The sequence below is a fragment of the Adiantum capillus-veneris genome, chromosome 20 (genome assembly GCF_014529385.1).
Source record: "Adiantum capillus-veneris isolate H3 chromosome 20, ASM1452938v2, whole genome shotgun sequence".
NCBI classification, from domain to species: Eukaryota; Viridiplantae; Streptophyta; class Polypodiopsida; order Polypodiales; family Pteridaceae; genus Adiantum; species Adiantum capillus-veneris.
Genome location: NC_140950.1, coordinates 128,463,399 through 128,481,977, shown reverse-complemented (window position 1 = coordinate 128,481,977; position 18,579 = coordinate 128,463,399). Strand labels below are relative to the sequence as shown.

Below are 18,579 nucleotides of genomic sequence, written 5' to 3'. Positions count from 1 at the left end.
AGAATACTCACTTCTATAGCACTAACCAAACTTTTGGACATTCCATAAGAGCAATTGCCAAACTGACAATCTGTACAGCTCTAACATTCATGTAACAGGTATTTCATTTGAGCTCACTTTAAATACCATGTACATCATTTGTTTCAGAAGCCATTGTCACACTGACAATCCATGTAGCTTTGAAACTCAAGGGTCAAGGTAGGTTGCAAATCGAAGGCTTCCAGGTAAAGTGATAACACAGTTGGTGACTCTGCAAGTTCACCTTCTTCCATCCACTTAGCATCCATTGGTGGATAGTTTCTGAACTTTACCAAGTAACGCCTAGCAACCTTGCCTTTCACTTTCCTTTCTTTGTGTGCCAAAATCTGTTCAGGGACCAAGATCTCGTCAAGTTCCTCGACTTCCGGCTGATCTTCAGCTGGCATATCTTCTGGCACATCACCCACATAGGGTCTGAGAAGACTCACATGAAACGCATTGTGAATCTTCCAACTGTCAGGCAATTTCAGCCTATATGCAACATCACTGATTATGTCGCACACTTGAAAAGGCCCATAGTAACGCATGCTGAGCTTTGGAAACAGTCTTTCCTTGCCCTTCATCTTCTTTAACCTTGCCTTTTCAAAGCGTAAAAGCACCCAATCACCAAGTGAATATACCACTTCACGACGGTGACGATCAGCTGCTTTCTTTTGCTTTGCCTGAGTCCTTTCTAAGGCCACTTTGACCTTCTTGTACATTTCATCCATGTCCTGAACATACTTATCTGCTTCAAATATCTTGTCCTTTGTATGCAGTATGGGAGGAACTTTCTTGCCACCTTCAACTATCTCAAAAGGTGCCTTGCCAGTTGATGAATGCACTGTATTATTGTATGCATACTCCACCAATGGCAAATACTGCTCCCACTTTCCTTTATGCTCTGACACATAGCACTTCAGCAGATCTAGGACAGTAGAATTTGCCTCTTCTGACTGCCCATCTGTTTGAGGATGAAATGACGAAGAGAATTTGAGCGTGGTGCCCATATTCTCAAACAAGCCTCTCCAGAACAAACTTGTCATGCGTGGATCACGGTCGCTAATAATCGACTGTGGCATGCCATGATACTTGAAAATATTGCTCATAAACAAGCGTGCCATCTGATCTGGCTTTATCTTCTTCCTGACAGGAATAAAATGAGCCTGTTTGCTGAATCTGCAAATAATGGTCCAAATACCATCGTTTCCTGTCTGCGTTCTTGAAGATCAAAGATAAAATCCATAGCAATACTTTCCCATGGTTTATCTGGAATAGGTAGTGGTTGCAATAACCCTGGTGCCTTTTGCCTGTCAAACTTGACCTTTTGGCATATTAGGCATTCTCGCACAAAGGCATCCACATCCCTTCTCAATGTAGGCCAATAGAAGAATGTCTCAACCGCTTTAACTGTAGCATCGATACCACGATGCCCTGCATACGGTGGGACATGACTCTCTTCCATAACTTTGCGTCGCAATGGCTTTGTGACACACAATCTGCCATGCATCATCATGAACCCGTCTTTAAGAAGATAGTGTTCATGACGTTGTCCATCCATTAGTTGCTCGAAGACCCTTGCAAAATCTTCATCATTTGCATACTGTTCTCTCATATCATCAAGTTCATGATGATAAGGAATCGACACAGCTGAAATTTGTGGCTTCCTTGACAAGGCATCAGCCACAACGTTCTTCTTGCCTTCCACATGCACAATCTGAAAATGGAACATGGACAAGATATTTGCCCATCGCATATGCTTTTCAGATAACTTTGTCTGTGTCAAGAAGTATCGCAAGGTCTGATGGTCCGTTTGGACAACGAAATCTGCACCTAGCAGGTAGTGTTTCCAACTTAAGAGCGCATGAATCACAGCCAGTAACTCTTTCTCATAGACCTGCATGGTCATCTCTGGCCCTTGCAAAATTCTGCTCTCATAGGCTACTACCCTGCCATCTTGCATTAGCACAGCACCAATGCTACTACCGCAGGCATCACACTGGACCACAAATGACTTCCTAAGATCTGGCAACACAATGACTGGATCTGAAGTCATCTTTTCCTTTAAGAGATTAAAAGCTGAAATCTCTTTTTGTGTCCATCTAAAGGTGACTGCCTTCTTTTGAAGAGCATGTAAAGGTGAAGCAATCTCAGCGAAATTTCGGATAAACCTTCTGTAATAGGAGCATAGTCCCAAAAAGCTTCGGACATCATGCACCGTCTTCAAATTTGGCCATGACTTGATCGCTTCAACTTTTGCAGGATCCATTCTGACACCATCCTTTGAGACAATGTGTCCCAGAAAGTGAATCTCTTCCAGAAAAAACTCACTTTTCTTTGCATTGATGAGCAACCTATGACTGCGTAGCTCTTTGAACACAATGGCCAAGTGATGCCTATGCTCCTCTTCATTCTTTGAGTAGACTATCATGTCATCAAAGAATGTACCAACAAACTGCTGGTGTGGACGGAAAATTCTGTCCATCATCCTATTGAACGTAGCAGGAGCATTTGTGAGACCAAAGGGCATCACTAAAAATTTGTAAAGGCCAAACGTCGTTCTAAAAGCAGTCTTGTGCACATCCTCTGATCTAATGCGGATCTGATGGTACCCACTCTTTAGATCTATCCTGCTAAACATAGCTGCTCCTAATTTGTCCATAATATCATCAATTCTAGGTATAGGAAACCTATTCTTGATGGTATTCTTGTTCAGTGCACGGTAGTCGATGCACATACGCCATGAGCCATCCTTTTTCTGCACCAACAACACTGGAGAACAGAATGGAGATGAACTGGGCTGAATCAGCCCCTTTTCTAACAACTCCTGTACTTGGCCCATTATCTCTTTCTGCTGAGCCGCACTAACCCTGTACGGAGGCTTATTTGGTGGGCTACTGCCTGGCACCAAATCTATCGCATGGTCCTCGGGTCTCTCTGGCGGTAATTGAGACGGTAATGAATCGGAAAAACAGTCACTATACTGTTGTAAAAACATTGACCTTTCTTTATCTAGCACAGATAAATTTGATTCATCACAATCTGACACTTCACGTGCAAAAACCAAGTACGCAGAAAGATGCTTTTTCATTACAGAAGTAATAGCAGAAGCTGATACAGTAGGAATAGACTCCCCTTTAAGCTTTACATCCAGAATGTGAGTCTTTCCCCTGCTCTGTACAGTGATCTTTTTGTTGTAGGCATCCATGATTCCCTGTACACGAAACAACCAAGGAATACCTAACAACACATCACATCCGTCCAGTGGCATGATGTAAAATTCTTCAGCATCTACATAGGACTGGATATGTAGACGCAACTTTCCAATGATGGGTGTCACAGCCTCTGTATGGCCAGGACATGCCAAACCTGCCTCTGCTGTATACCCCATCTCTTCAGGTCTGATTCCCAACTTTGAAGCCAATTCTGGGGAAATAAAGTTGGCTTTGGCACCTGGATCAAAGAAGATAAGCACTGTTTGATCCCTAACCTTTCCCCATGCTCTGCAAAGCTCACTTGCATCTGAATTTGGCTTGTCGCCCACCATATCTGGCACTAGACCAGCCATGGGCTTCTTTCCTTTCTTGTCTTCCTTGTCTTCAGAATCAGCTGGCCTTTTCTTTGTAGGACAGTTGTAAGCAATGTGGCCAGGCTGCTCACATATAAAGCATTTGTTCTCTGTCCTCAGGACCTTCTTTTGCTCTTCTGACTTGCGAGGAAAACGTCTTTTCCATTTCTTTGCTGGTCCTTTTTCTGATTCAGCCGTAGCTTTGTCTTTCCCTGCGTTGGCTGACTCCTGAGTCCCTTTAGGAGCCTCATTGGGAACGTGCTTCTTGGCTGAATTTTTCTTGCCTGATCCTGCCTTGACGCCAGTGTTAAATTCACAATCTTCTCCTTGAGCAAACCATTGCCAGTGTTTGCTACCTCGATGAGCTGCGTCAAAGTAGTGACTTTGGTCTTCGTGCAGTATTTTCTCAATCCTTTGGGTAGGCCACAACAGTATTTTTCAATCTGTTCTGTCAATGGCACAAACCTATAGGAAGTTACTGGAAGTAGAGCTTTCCAAAACTTCCGATTGTAATCATCCAGATTTCTGCAAGTGGCAGCATTAAGCTGGTGCCATTCTGTCATGACATCTGCTTCGAAATCATCAGATAACCATGCTGCTGCAAAAATCTGCTTGAAGTAAATCCATGTGGACGGAGCTTGCCCTTGAAGCAATAAAGTTGTCCACCATTGTCCCGCATTCCCTGTCAAGAAAGTGGCTGCCTTGCGGACCTTTGAAGCCTCTGTAAAGTTTCCCCCTGCATAGGCCTTGTCAAACTGCTGGAGGAATGAAAGAGCCTTCTTCCTGTCATCAAACCCTGTAAAGGTCGTGAATGACACACCTTTGCCACCTTCTTTGTACGGAGTTGGCCTCTCCAGCGGCGTTAAATTGTCATATGGAAGTGACTGAAACATGGGAACACTAATAGGGTTCATCTGTGTTCCTTGGCCGCTATTAACTTGACCTGGAAATGCCATATTTGGCTGCTGATTTGTAATTCCAGCCATACCAAAATTTGCTTGTGGCATCCCAAATTGTCCCTGAGTGCTTTGAAACCCTGGTTGCATACCCATGACACTGTACATGGGGTTAGGCATCATCGTTTGAGCACCCCCAAACACTGTTCCTGGCGTATAAAACTGATTTCCAGGTGCATGACCAGCCATGCTTTGGAATACGGATCCACCTCCAAAATAGCCAGGGTGTACTGAAGGTGGTGGGAAGACCTGTTGCATAGCCTGTAAGTTGCTTCCCTGCCCATTAGAACCAGCTATAGGCTGCTGAAAGGTGGCGGGCTGAATTGGTACAGCTTGAAAAACTGGCATCTCAGCCACCTGTTCTTGCACCTTAGGCATACGTTGTGGAGACTGCATGTTCTCCGTCAAGTGTACAGGTGTTTCCATTGACTGTGCGGTATGAATCACCTGTGCTCGAGCCTTAACAGGCTTTTGAATATGATCCAGTGACCCAACTTGCTGAGACGGAACAGGAGGTTGCAGAAAGGCTAAAAACTTGGGTTCTGCATTACTTGTGTGAACATAGCCACAGCAGTAGCCAACTGGGTCCTGAATATATCATCATCAGTCTGTGGTGGTCTTGAGGACTCACCCACTTCATGTGTCTGTTGACCCTGTGAAGAGGAAACCTCTTCAGTCACATCATCTGGTCTGTCAGCCATAATTGCAATTCCTGTGTCTGGTCTATGATCCCCTGTGTCTTCAAGCCCAAAACTGACCAAGGCTCACTTCTATGGGAAAAAGTGATTTAATCCCGTCGATGGAACCATGAAACCGGCCTGTTCAATCCAAAAAGGGCGGTAGACTTTACTTTAAACCTTGATTTAGCTTTCACCCATTATTAGTCGTCTATTTTACCTGTACTTTCAAGACACATCAAAGGGGAGAGGGATACAGGCTGCTAGATTGCACCTGTATAAGTAGACGGACACCAGATTGGCCCCTAACTTAGGCGCCCCTTTCGGTATTTCTTTATTGTTCAAAAGAGGGAATAAACGCTGTGGTTCCTACAAGCTGCCCCGCACAAACTCGGCTGAATTTCCACTGTTCCAGCCCGATTTCGGCAGCATAACTGTACTAGAACCCTTCACGGTCAGTATTCCCACGCATTGACTGACTTTCCCGACGCATACGGGCACTTTGCAAAACCTGGCGAGAATCTGCAGCACGCTGAATTCTCTGTTTTCAGCCCTGAAAATGCGCCAGATCGCCTGTACAGCGGTCCCCTTGCGTCCCCGAACCTCCTGGGGGTATTAGGGTCCGTTTAGGGCCAAAACCCTAAACCTGCAAAAATACACAGCAGGCTGTAATTCACTGTTTCGGGCTCCGTTTCGCGTGCCGGTCGCATCCCTAGCAAGTCCTCGAGCTCCCGCACCTGTAGGGCTACTTGCCCTTTGAATTGGATGAGATTTCTGGCGTGAAACCTCTCCGAATTCACCTGTACCTGCGGGGGGATTAGCCGCTAGCTAATCCAGTACCTGTGCAAGAGGCTCTTGCCTCGGCAATCGCGCATGAACCCACACAACTGTACATTGGTCAAATGAAGAGCCCACTAGAGGGGCATAACATACTGCCAAAGGGGAGAGAGAGGGCAGTGCGTAGCGTGCAGGGCATCACTCCTGGCACCGCACTGTGCATAAGAGGGAAAGCAAGCACTCCATAGCTCTTAACCTGTGACAGAGACTTGCAAAATGAGCCTCCCAGCTATAAATCACGTTTTTGCCTTCTCTATAAGTAGTAAACTGGCCTCAGAGTGCCAAGTGTCACTCATTTGTGCATTTTCCCGCTTTAGACCCTCGGGTCTAAAAATATCTCACCTGCAGCCTCTGTTGACTTGGCCACAGAGTAACAAAATGATCCCCATGTCAAACTGCACGTAATGACGCGAAGACATTTTCAGGTCCCAAAATAGCAGTTCCCTAAATTTTAGGAGATGCTGCCATTGTATCTTTCTAGGTCATCCGACCCTCTTTGTACACTGCGGCCACATCCAGAACTGAAATGTAGCCTCTGTAGCAAAGGATTCCACTTTGGCTAGTCAATGACCCCACTTGGCTAACCATAGTCCTTGTCCAACCTTAGTGCTCTCTTGCCCTCAGGCCCGGACTCCCTCTGGACAGTTCCACACTAGCTATGCAATGCAGGGCAGTTAGATTTCCCGAGGGGTGTTTCCAAAAAGTGAAAGTAAATAGATAATAAGAAAGAAATCAACAAAAAGGATAGATAGTAGTCACACGCTGGTGACACTTCTTCTCCAAAGCATGACACACAGGATTTGCATGATTGTGTGATGCATGATGATGATTTAAATGATAATGATTTGCATGATGATTTGGATGAAAAAGACAAGCATGATGAGTTGCATGAAGAAGATATGATTGTTCACAAGGATGATGTGTTAGTGGATGCTTTTACTAGCGAAGCTAACCTCGTCGTAGATTCGATCAATCACGAAGAACCGATCTTGGCTTTTGAGTCGAGGTCCAAAGAACCCCCACAGGACGATTTGATCATTCAAGAAGACCCGATCTTGGCTCTCGAACCTTGGTCCAAAGAACCATCACAGGAAGTATTATGTGTTCACATGATTGATACGCGCGCATTGTTTGAGTGTTTCATTCGTGAAGGTTTCCTGTATTTTAGTCAGCATCGTTATGTGATCTCTTTTACTAGGCATGACATATCGTATGTTGAGCACGTTTCTATCATGGATGAGCACGAATATATGCAGATTTTTTGTGAAAAGCTGAAAACTTTGTATGTAAGGAAGTCGCATTCCATGTCTCTTCCTTGGCATGACACAGTTTCCGAAAGAGCACATGATAGTATGCACACCAAGCATAGGCATTGCCATTGTGCTTTGCCACAGTTGATTGATTTCGATCAAACAGAAAAGATTCGATCGCATTGATTGCATGTGTTTGATGAATGGGTTGTAACTCCGTCTCTATGTTCATCGACATTGCATACGCAGTCTTTAGAGAAGACAAGATTTTTTCCTTCACTTTACATGGAATGGGTATGTTCATGGTTTTGTGTTGGAGATTGTTTCAGGATTTTTCAGCCATGGAGATTCTTGAAGACGAAAGAAGCAGGACTCTAGACGAAGTTGAAGCATCGAAGGAGCCACAGAAGACTTTGAGTCGCTTTCAGCGCGGCCCAAAGAAGCAAGCGTTGCAGGCCTTTATGAAGTCCAAGTACCGCACGACCCACACATCAGAGTGGGCCGGCGAAGAGTCCCTTCCAGGATTCCGGATGCTGTTGGCGATCTCCCTCGACGCCATACAGTTCGGTACAAGTACCTCACTTTGAAAAGGAGGGGATGTCACGTGACACATCCCAACCCTATGTGTCCGTGGACAAGCTACACCACAGCACGGTTCAGTCAGTTCAGTCAAGTTTAGAATAGCACTGATCTGGCACTTTTGTGAGTCTATTCGTAGACCGTGCATGCCCAGTCACATAGCATAGATGCATATCCTCCGGTTGCACACAGCATGATCATCGGAATTCCCATCAGAATCCATTAGCATCAGTTAGGGGAATTTTCCAGTGCATTTAGCCTATTTTCCTATTTATTGAGATTTTCACTTATTATTTTTAAGTGACTTTCCAACAAAAGTAGGTAGGGCAATTTTGCTAAGTTAATATATAAGCAAACCCAAGTTAGCACTTTCTGGCAGAAGAGGCACCAGGAGCACCTTGCTCAACAAGCAACTTCTTACAAGACCAACCCCCGCGACTACTCTAGCGTTTTCTCCACAGAAGACCTAGCGTTTTTGCGTCAGATCAGCCTTGGCGATTTGTGCACAGCAGATCAGCCCCGGCGTCATCACGACACAGCAGATCAGCCTAGCGTTTTTGCATTTGCAGAACCCCGGCGACAGAAGGACCAATTTTAGCCCTTGGCGTTTTTGGATTTCAGCAGCAAATTAAGACCGGCATTATTCACCTAAAGTGTAGCAGATTCAGCCCGTAAAGACCCTCATTTTTCAGCCCTAAGAAACCTCATTTTTCAGCCAAGAAAACGCAGCCAAAACAGTCATTTTCAGCCACCCAAACAGTCCCGAAATTCAACGATTAGAAGATCTCAGATTTCAGCCATCGTCGTCGTCGTCGTCGTCTTCGGCATAGTCCCATTGCATCAGTCCATTGCATACGCGTTGTACACCTTTGTGCAATCAAAGATTAGACCACTCTCGCCGACGAGAGTGGGGCCTTCGGAGGAGGGTTTTACAACCTCTCGGGTGTCGTATCTCTTCTCTCTCCTTCTCTCAGTCTCATTCACTTGCACACACAATATCCACTCACTTTGTTCGTGACCACAGCACTCTACAAGATGGAAAGCTCTCTTTTTCCCCAAAGAACTAAAAGGAACCTTGAGCAATAAAGATCACTAATCTTGAGAAAATACAACATTCATTCCACTACACCTAACACGCTCACACTCGGATTCTGTGTCCGGATGCTCTGAGTTATGAGGCCCTGCCCACGTATTTAAAGGTTACAAGGGATGCCAAAAGCTGGTAAACTCAAAAGCTTAGTAAAATAAAGCAGATTCCATCTTTTTTTTTACCTCTAAAGCCATTCTTTGGCAATACAACAAGCTTTTAATAAATTAAAGCTCTAACTCTCTCTATCTCTTGCGTTCAATAAAGCATCTTACAACGTTTGCGTAAGTTCTTTTTCCCAGCGTAAGCTTTTCCCAGCGCTAACGCAAACTGCCGTGCAGTGCTTTCCGTATGTTGTTGCCACATGAACCTTCAACGTGATTTCCGAGGGCTTCCGCCACTGCAAGAGAGAATGTGTGTGTGTCCGGTCTGGATATGCCACATCACCCTGTTTGTGACATACCCCCCTCTTGAAAGCATTGCAATCGCCCTAATTACGCTTGCAAAACAGACAGAGGCCATAAATTGCCTAGCAGACACTGACTGTTAGTACCGACGCACTAGGAACACACATCTAGCACATGTACCAATCGACAGTCACATCACACTACATCACAAGACATCACTTGACATCACATGACATTCAACATTCATTCGGATCTTAGACCATGATTTATCGACAATGCAGTTAGCAATCGCATCTAGATCCACTCAGGACCTCATAGATGCCCGATTGACTAACCCCTATTGCAACCATGTCTATTCGAGATCATTCATACCAAAATGCTGCAGTCATTTCATCTATCAGTTCTTGCACTTAAAAACAAGTCGAGAACAAATCAGTTTCATATTCAGGAATTTCATTTCATAAAGTCATACAACAGAATAAGTATCCCTGAAGCTCAAAGAGACGTCAGTGACTCTAGTATTCTAATGTCACGTGACACATCCAACCCTATGTGTCCGTGGACAAGCTACAGCATGATCAGGGTTCAGTCAGTCTAGATTTAGAAGTGATCTGGCACTTTTGTGAGTCTATTCGTAGACCGTGCATGCCCAGTCACTTGGTATAGATGCATATCCTCTGGTTGCACACAGCATGATCATAAGCATTCCCATCAGAATCCATCAAAATCAGTCAGGGAAATTTTCCAGTGATTTTAGCTCTATTTTCCCTATTTTTGACATTTTTCACTTATTAATTTAAGCGACTTCCCAACAAAAGTAGGTAGGGCAATTTTGCTAAGTTTGTATATAAGCAAACTAGAGCTAGCACTAAATGGCAGAAGAGGCAGCAAGAGCTCCACGCTCAACAGACAACTTCTCAGCAGACCCCCCTAGGAGACCTAGCGTTTTGCAGATCCAGCATCACCTAGCATTTTCATCACAAGATCAGCCAGCGTTTTGCCTTTGCAGATCCCCGCGACAGCAGCACCTCAGATCAGCCTAGCATTTTTGCATTTGCAGAGCCACGGCGACAGAAGCAAAGATTTTCAGCCCTAGCGTTTTTGCATCTGCTACACACCCTAGCGTTTTGCAGATTCACCGCGACGGAAGGTCAAGGAACATCAGCGTTTTCATTTTTCAATAGTTAGTACCCACAGATCAAGTCCCGAACCTCGCAGATCTCACCTTCCCGCAGCAGTTCCGCGCCGCACGGTCAGTTTCCGCAAGGTTTACAGTTTCAGCCCGGAAAACGCAGATTTCAGCATCTGCATTTTCAGCGCGTTGTCGTCGCATCGTCGTCATCGACATCGTCACCGACATAGAGTCAGAATTCAGCGAATAGAAGATTAGCAGATTTCAGCCCATAGCGTTTTTGGACAGCAGTAGAGAGATTGCAGATTTCAGCCCTTAGGTCGACTTCGTCATCACCGTCGTCATCGTCGACATAGCCTAGACTTGCATCAGTCTCATGCATTCCATTTGTACTAGATTGTGCAATCATAAGTAGACCACTCTCGCCGACGAGAGTGGGGCCTTGGGAGGAGGGCTTTACAACATCTCTGGTGTCGTATCTCTCTTCTCTCTCTATCTCTCAATCTCATACACTTGCACGCACAGTGTCCATTCACTTTGTTTGTGATCATAGCATTCACTCATTAAGAACGGAAGGCTCTACCTTCCATAAGAACAAAAGAAACCTTGAGCACAGTTCGGAGTACTCATCTTGAGCAAAGCGCAAACATTCATTCCGTTGCACCTAACATTGGTAAATCAAGGCATCTGTTGACAAAGGAGCGGAGTAACTCCCCTATTGTGCAAACCCACTGCACCAGATCTCCGGCCAAGCTAAATTCTGGGTTCCATTTGGAGTAGACTATGCTAAACCAAAAGCTTCAAGGTAAAGGTTCACAATCTGAGGAGTATCTGCTAGGTCCTCCTCCTCCATCCGCTTCGCATCCAATGCAGGATAGGTATTGAACTTAACCAAGAACCGCCTTCTTACTTTACCCTTATTCTTTGTGTCCTTATGTGCCAAAATCTGTTCAGGAACAAAGATCTCCTCGTTTTCCTCCACTTCGGGTTGCTTATCGGGCTTCCCATCTTCAGGCACATCACCTTTGAAAGGTTTCAAGAGGGTCGCATGAAATGCATTGTGAATCCTCCAAGTGTCAGGCAGTTTCAATTGGAAGGAGACATCATTGATCTTGATGGGGGCTTTTCACAAGCCAAGCTCCCATACCCCTCTTCTCTCATCCCCGCCCCATGAAAATCCCCTCTTAGGGAGGGAGTGATAAAAGGCATTGGAAAAAGTAAGAAAAAAATAAAGTAGGATTATGTAAATATATGAGAAAGGTAAAATAGGCCACCTCATGCCTGCGGGGCAGCCCATCCCCACCTTGCCTCCTTTTTCTTCACTGTTGCCCCGCCGTGTGTCCCTTTTCCTCTCCTCCACTCAAAAGGTCAACCCCCTCTCTCTTCCCCTTGTCCTTTCTCCTTTCTCTCTCCCCTCAAGCTACCCCACCTCTCACCAATAATGCATTCTAACTCGCCAATAATGCACCCTAACTCACATGCAACTTATGCTATCTTCCAAAATAGTATACCCCACCCCCCCTTCCTCTCTCCTATCATATCCCATGACCCAAATACCCCCCTCTCTCTCTAAAGGGCGCCATGTCTCTTGTCTTGTAGCTAAATAACCTCCCCCACACTCACACACACTCAGTTTCACTGAAAAAGGTGCCCACAAACCCATCCCCACCCGGTGGTTACCTGATTTTTCTTGTGTCCACACACATCTGCACACAGATTCACCTCTGAACACACTCCCCTCTTGTAATTACTTTATTCTCCATGTCACCTCTCACTTTTTTTCATCAACCCATCTCTCTCTCTTAGTCTCTCTCTCATGAGACTGCTGTTTTGACACATATACACACAGCCAGACAAGTGGGGCCCACAGTCACATGGCCTATGTAGATAATGATTTCTTCATTTCTAAATTCTAGAATTTCTCCCCCCTCCTCCCCTATATAAAGAGGGATCACCATCACACTAAAGACACACACAACATCACCAAAGAGTACACTATGCACTGTGTGTGCCTAGTGCACACACACACACACACACACACACACACACACCATCACCATCACCATCACCGCAATCACCATGCTCGTTTTAAGCATGACCTCTACACCCTTGGGCTATGGAAGATGAAGGGCGGCTAAATGAAGGATGATGGCCATAGCCCTCGTGCGAGTCTTCGCCATCAGCTCCCACCTATCCGCCATGGGCTCTACCACTCTCTCCCTTCTCATTCCCCTACCCTATGCTCCCCATTTCATCGCCTTATTCTCTAAATAAAGCTTGAGGTTTTGTGAGTATGTTTTCCTGCAATGTTTTGCCCATGTGAAGTGTGCGGAATCGCCACCTAGTCTTGTGTTTGGAGTGAGCTTGTGTATGTGTGAAGGGTATGCGGATTCGCCATCCTTCTGTGGTGCCTAAGTACTAAGCCGCTATACCCCTCTCTCTCTCTCTCTCTCTCTCTCTCTCTCTCTCTCTCTCTCACTTGATCTCATTTCCCTTCCTCTTCATCATTACTCCCAAGCATCCATCTCTCTTGGATGAAAACTTTGTTATGGTGGTGTGTTGTTTGCGTCCTAGCCGCTGAAGCTAGGTGGTGCCCCCTGTTTGCTTTACCATGACAAGCTCGAGGCGCGCCATTCGGTCCCCGGTGTTTTAGAGGCCGTCGGGGTTCAGGGTTCGCTTTGCTCCCGTCAATCTTTTCAGAGATCTGGAAAGGTCCGTAGTATCGGATACTAAGCTTTGGAAAAAGCCTCTCCTTTTCCTTTTTCTTTCTCAGGCGTGTCTTCTCAAAACGAAAGAGCACCCAATCATCCTCCTTCAATTTCAAATCGCAATGATGGCGATCCGCTGCCTTTTTCTGTCTTTCCTGAGATTTCTGTAAAGCCTCGCGGACCTTGGCAAAAGCCGTGTCTAAGTGGCCCGTATACTCATCAGCTTCAAAAATCTTATCTTTTGTGCTTAGGAAGGGTGAAACCTTCGTAGCGCCTTCACAATCTCAAATGGCGCCTTTCTCGTCGAAGAGTGTATCTTGTTGTTGTAGGCAAATTCCACCAAAGGTAGATACTTTTCCCATTGAGTCTTCTGATCCGAGATATAAGACTTCAATAAATCTAAAACCACTGAATTGGCAATCTCAAATTGCTCGTCAGTCTGCGGGTGGAAAGATGACAAGAACTACAACCGTGTCAATGTTCTCCCAAATTGCCTTCCAAAACAAACTCGTAAATCTGGGGTCCCTATCGGAGACAATCGTCTCAGGCATGCTATGTAATCTAAAAATCTGGGCCACAAACAGTCTCGCTAAGTGATCCGGCTTGACTGTTTTCTTCACTGAAATAAAATGAGCCTGCTTGCTAAATCTGTCAATAACAGTCCAGATACCATCGTGACCACTCTATGTTCTCGAGAGATCGAAAATGAAATCCATTGCAATACTTTCCAAGGGGCGGGTGGGTATGGACAAAGGCTGCAACAATCCCTGTGCTTTACGCCTGTCAAACTTGACCTTCTGGCATACCAAGCAACCGCGCACAAACTCGTCCACATCCTTCTTGAGTCTCGGCCAAAAGAAGTATCTCTCTACCCCTTTCATGGTGGTAGCAATGCCGCGGTGACCCGTAAAAGGCGGACAGTGGCATTTGGTCATAACCTTTTCTCTCAACGGCTGTGTAACGCACAACATGGTTTTCCTCATCAAGTAGCCATCCCGAATGGAATATCCCGCTACAATCTCCCCATCCCGTATCCGTGTGAAAACGTCAGTAAAATCTAGATATGTGGCATACTGGTCGACCATATCCTCGAAGCTCCTATGATGTATCACGGAAATAGCCAAAACCAACGGCTTCCGAGACAAAGCATCTGCCACCAAATTCTTTTATCCCTGCACATGGACAATCTGAAAGTGAAATTGTGACAAGATGTTCGCCCACCGCATCTGTTTTTCCGATAGCTGCTTCTGTGTCGCAGCCCCCGTCCTCATTCGAGGCGAGAGCAGTATTCCCTCTCTCCCTCTCATCTCTCATGTCCAGCCTCACAGAGAGCTACATCGAGGAGCCCAAGCGGCGGTCATAAATGTCAACCCCACATCAAGGAACTTGGGTATTCTGACAGGTATAGTGAAGGTTTTGTTAAGGTCAATTCGGTGTTTTCCCCGGATAAGCATTCCCCTACACACCCTCCCCATCAACCTATGGACATTGTCTCCGAACCAATTGCATGACGAGAACATGTAGGTAAAAAAATTTCTCCATCCGATGAAGTGAAGCCAAAACCAGGTGATTTTTCATTTAGGAGGCTTCGCCCTCCCAAGGTACAGTCTTTTGGTTTACCCGTTCTCTTTGTTCATAAGAAATCAAACTCATTTTAGTTTTCTGTGGATTTCAGGACACTCAAGTCAAGGATGGTCAAATTCCGGAAGTCAAGACCTCACATGGCCGTTCCTTTGGAGCGTCCACAGGAGGCACAGTGAGTTTCCAAAGTGGACTCGTCGAGTTGCCGCCAAAAGGGTGGACTTCCAAAGGAGCAATCCAAAAGAAAAACCACCGGAGATCATTGTTCCAGTCAAAGTCACCAAGTCGAAGTGTTTTCGAATGCTTCCATTTCAGTTTGGCAATAAGACAAAAGCAAAGCAACATTTCCTCAAGTTCAAGGATCGAGGGACACATGAAGATGCTTGGGTGGACAAAAGCTTTTTCATCCACTATCCGGATTTGCTAGCCTTGTACAAGGAGGCCATGCAGATCGGTACCCGTACCTCACCTTAAGCAAGAGGGGATGTCACGTGCACATGGCTCTGTGCCACGTGGACATACTTCATCGACTTCTAGAGCCAGTTTTCCCCTTCTTCCTAGATAGGGATGTCTAGAATCCTAGGAGGATTAGTACCGACAATTTTGTGAGCCTGTTCGCAGGACCTGCATGTCCGAACAAGTCCATTAGATTAGGTTTTCCAGTTTGGAACCCTCTTGCATAAATGGTTTGTATACACGTTTTGACAGATGTTACAGCACTACGTGGGCATCTGGCAGGACGAGCATGTAGTTCTAGGTTAAAGGAATCCGATGTCCAAACCGCTCGACGATCGGATTCCCGGTCGGGCAGATGTGTGACAGTTTTCACCCAAAAATTAGACACCCACTGACTCAATTTTAATAAATCAAGTTATTGATTTATTGTTGGGTAAGTTGGTGGACACTTGCCCTAACTAAGGCCTAATAATTACTTAAGGCCTATTCTTCCCCTATAAAGGGACCCAAGGAGCTAGCGCTTATATCATTCTCAGGAACTGCAATTCAGCCAGCGTTTTCAGCAAGAGCTCTTAGCGTTTTGGAGAATTCAGCCCGCAGCTAGCGTTTCCAAAAATCAACAGCCAACATTTTGGTTTTCAGCCCATCCCTCCCCGGGTGTGCAAGAGATCCACATCAGTTCCCATTGACAGATGCGGTCTAGTACTTCGGCAGCAAATTCAGCCCTCCCCTCGGCCATTCCCTCGCCGAAATCGAGTGCTCCATTGTTGTCCATCATCGCCCTCGTCGAGGTCTGCATTTTCAGCCCATCATTCTTCTCACATTGGAAGTGCAAATCAGCCCATGGTGGTCATCCACAATTCCTACATCGAGAAGGATCCAAGGTGCATCAAATCACCCCCGGATGTGCCTCTTCCCGAGGAGTTACCGCGGTGATTTGTCGTCGTCAAGTCATTAGAGTCTGCATTGAGGTATTGCATTGTGTATACATTCCATTTATGCAATCTAAAGCAAATACCACGTCGGTAACGGTGTGGGGGGGGGCCTTGAGAGGGTTGGTTGGGACCCCATCGGGTGTCGCTCTCTTCTTCTCTCTCTTTCTCTCTCCCTCTACACATCTCTAATGCACTCTCTCAACCCCTCTCTTCAAGGGAACATAAAAGGAACATTCATTGAAGCACAAAATATTCACTAACGCAAGGAAAGAAGGCAAGGATTTTGTGGAAGTGTAAAACTAAATCTTCACCATTTTAATTCCGCTACACCTGACATAGTGGTCTCATGTGCAGGAGCAAATGGCAGTAGAAGTCACAATTGTGTGCACCTCGGGTCTATCCATTGGGGCATGTCAAATCTATGCAGGACCACCCTTGGTCACTTGATGGGCAATTTGTTATCAGCATGGAGAGCCTTTCCCAGATCTCTATCTCTCTCATTCTCACATGTCATGTCCCTTTCTACCTCATTGATCTCTCTTCTCCACAATTGCCCTGTTCATTCATGTGGCATTGCAGTTGTTCTTTGTGCTATACGATCTTATCACAATCGAGCCACATCGGAGTCGAGGTGTCCACCAGATTGGAGACCAGTTCTTGTCTTCACTGCATCTTCTGTTGTCTATTCTGACAAGTATGGGGTGGAAATTTACATGCACACACCTACATGGAGTAATGAATCTATACAGATGGCCATTTACTATGAGTATACACCCAAAGACATACATAAGGATGCTAAATTATTCCCTAATAATAGAGGCAACCTAGGATATAAAATACACCTAGTTGCTTTAAATAATTGGCATCCCTATTGGTTGTTTACAAATAGCTTGTAGTTCATACCCCCTAACTTGCTGAAACAAGGAAAAAGATAGGCTGGTAAAGTGGTTTACTTAATGGATAACGTCCAGAGCTTAATGAATTTTGACAAGCCTATTGGGTTATGCATATTTAAGTTTCTTGTGACTTGCAAGCAAATGCAAACCACACAAGCAATGCATCCCTTTTCACATAGTACTTATGTGCGAGAGTGTGGGAGGTTTTGAGGTGATGCAATTCACAATGGCCTGCTTACTTGAGACACATACTCACAAGAAGGTTTACAAATGTGCACGTGCTTCAATAGCAAATGCTTCATCCAAAGTAGCAGCCAAAAATGACCCTAGGGACCCATCGCACATAGCCAAGGAAGAACAGCCTTGTTTGGAAAACAAATGGAAATAAAAGGCTAGGCTGAAGCCAGCACCAGGAGTGAGGCATCAAGAGCTCATGGAAGATGTAACACAACAAGCAGCCACTCATCCCCATCACATGGCTGGAGCAAACGAGCCATTGCTTACACAAAAACAACCTCACAGAAAGCTAGAACGCTTCAAACAAGGCACTCATTCTAAAACTACACTGCACAATTTGCACAGAGGATAGATTGCATGTAATGGGTGCCATGGAAAAAGCCAATGATCGACACATGTATGAAATACAAGGTTTCATGGCGAAGTTTAGCTAGTGCTGACCTCAAGAACATGCAGAATCACATGAACAAGTAATGCAGGAGACTCAGGGTACCTTAGCCTGGCCGAGGAGGTCACCATGGTAGAAGATATCCATGATGGTGCTGGTATATTCGATGGGCAGAACATGGGGTTCGTAACCTTGATGGAGAGTATGAGCTCTGCATCTATGACTGCAAGGAGCAACGGAGAGTCAGTACAGAACCGGAACTTAAAACCCTTGAAAGTGATAGACAAAACCTCGAAACTAGGATCTCGAGGCCTGATGCGAAAGAGGGTTACTCCTGCCAATGCACAGGACATCAATACCGCCCCTGCTGCTGCTGATGGTGGCTCCCTACGTTTGGAAGCGGCCATGCAGTCTATGCGTCTCTCTCTCTCTCTCTCTCTCTCTCTCTCTCTCGGCAACCGATAAGAGTGAGATAGGTGTAGAACTAGCCTATCCCTCAGGTTCACGTCAAATTCGCGCCCCGCAAAAGCACACGGGGTCTTGAATCAAGACCCAGGAGAACTCCACGCACAAAAGCGGAGACCTACGACGCCGTTCCATTTGGGAAATAATCGAATGGCAAGTACCCAGACGGGTGTTGTGGCAGCCCAATGCCCTAATCGAACGTCTACATGCATTTCGTTGAAATGTGGGTGTGTTTACATTTACTTATGTTTGTTTGAACGTCATGAGGCCTCTCCTCGGCCCCCTCAAGATCAATGTAATATGTTAAAGCGAAAATTACCAAAATACCCCTCGATTTCAAAAATTCCCAAATGTTTTGTCATAGATTCCCAAAATGCTCTTCGAAATTTTCAAAATTTCCAA

General features: G+C 45.5%; 1 pseudogene across 1 annotated transcript in view; it reads right to left on the bottom strand.

Annotated features, from left to right (window-relative positions):
- LOC147433221 (uncharacterized) overlaps positions 1-18,330 on the bottom strand; it is a 44,593-nt pseudogene extending 26,263 nt beyond the window's left edge. Inside the window, exon 1 of the transcript XR_015185595.1 lies at positions 17,818-18,330. The product of XR_015185595.1 is annotated as an uncharacterized LOC147433221 (transcript). The remainder of the gene's footprint in view (positions 1-17,817) is intronic.
- Positions 18,331-18,579: the final 249 nt, after the last annotated feature.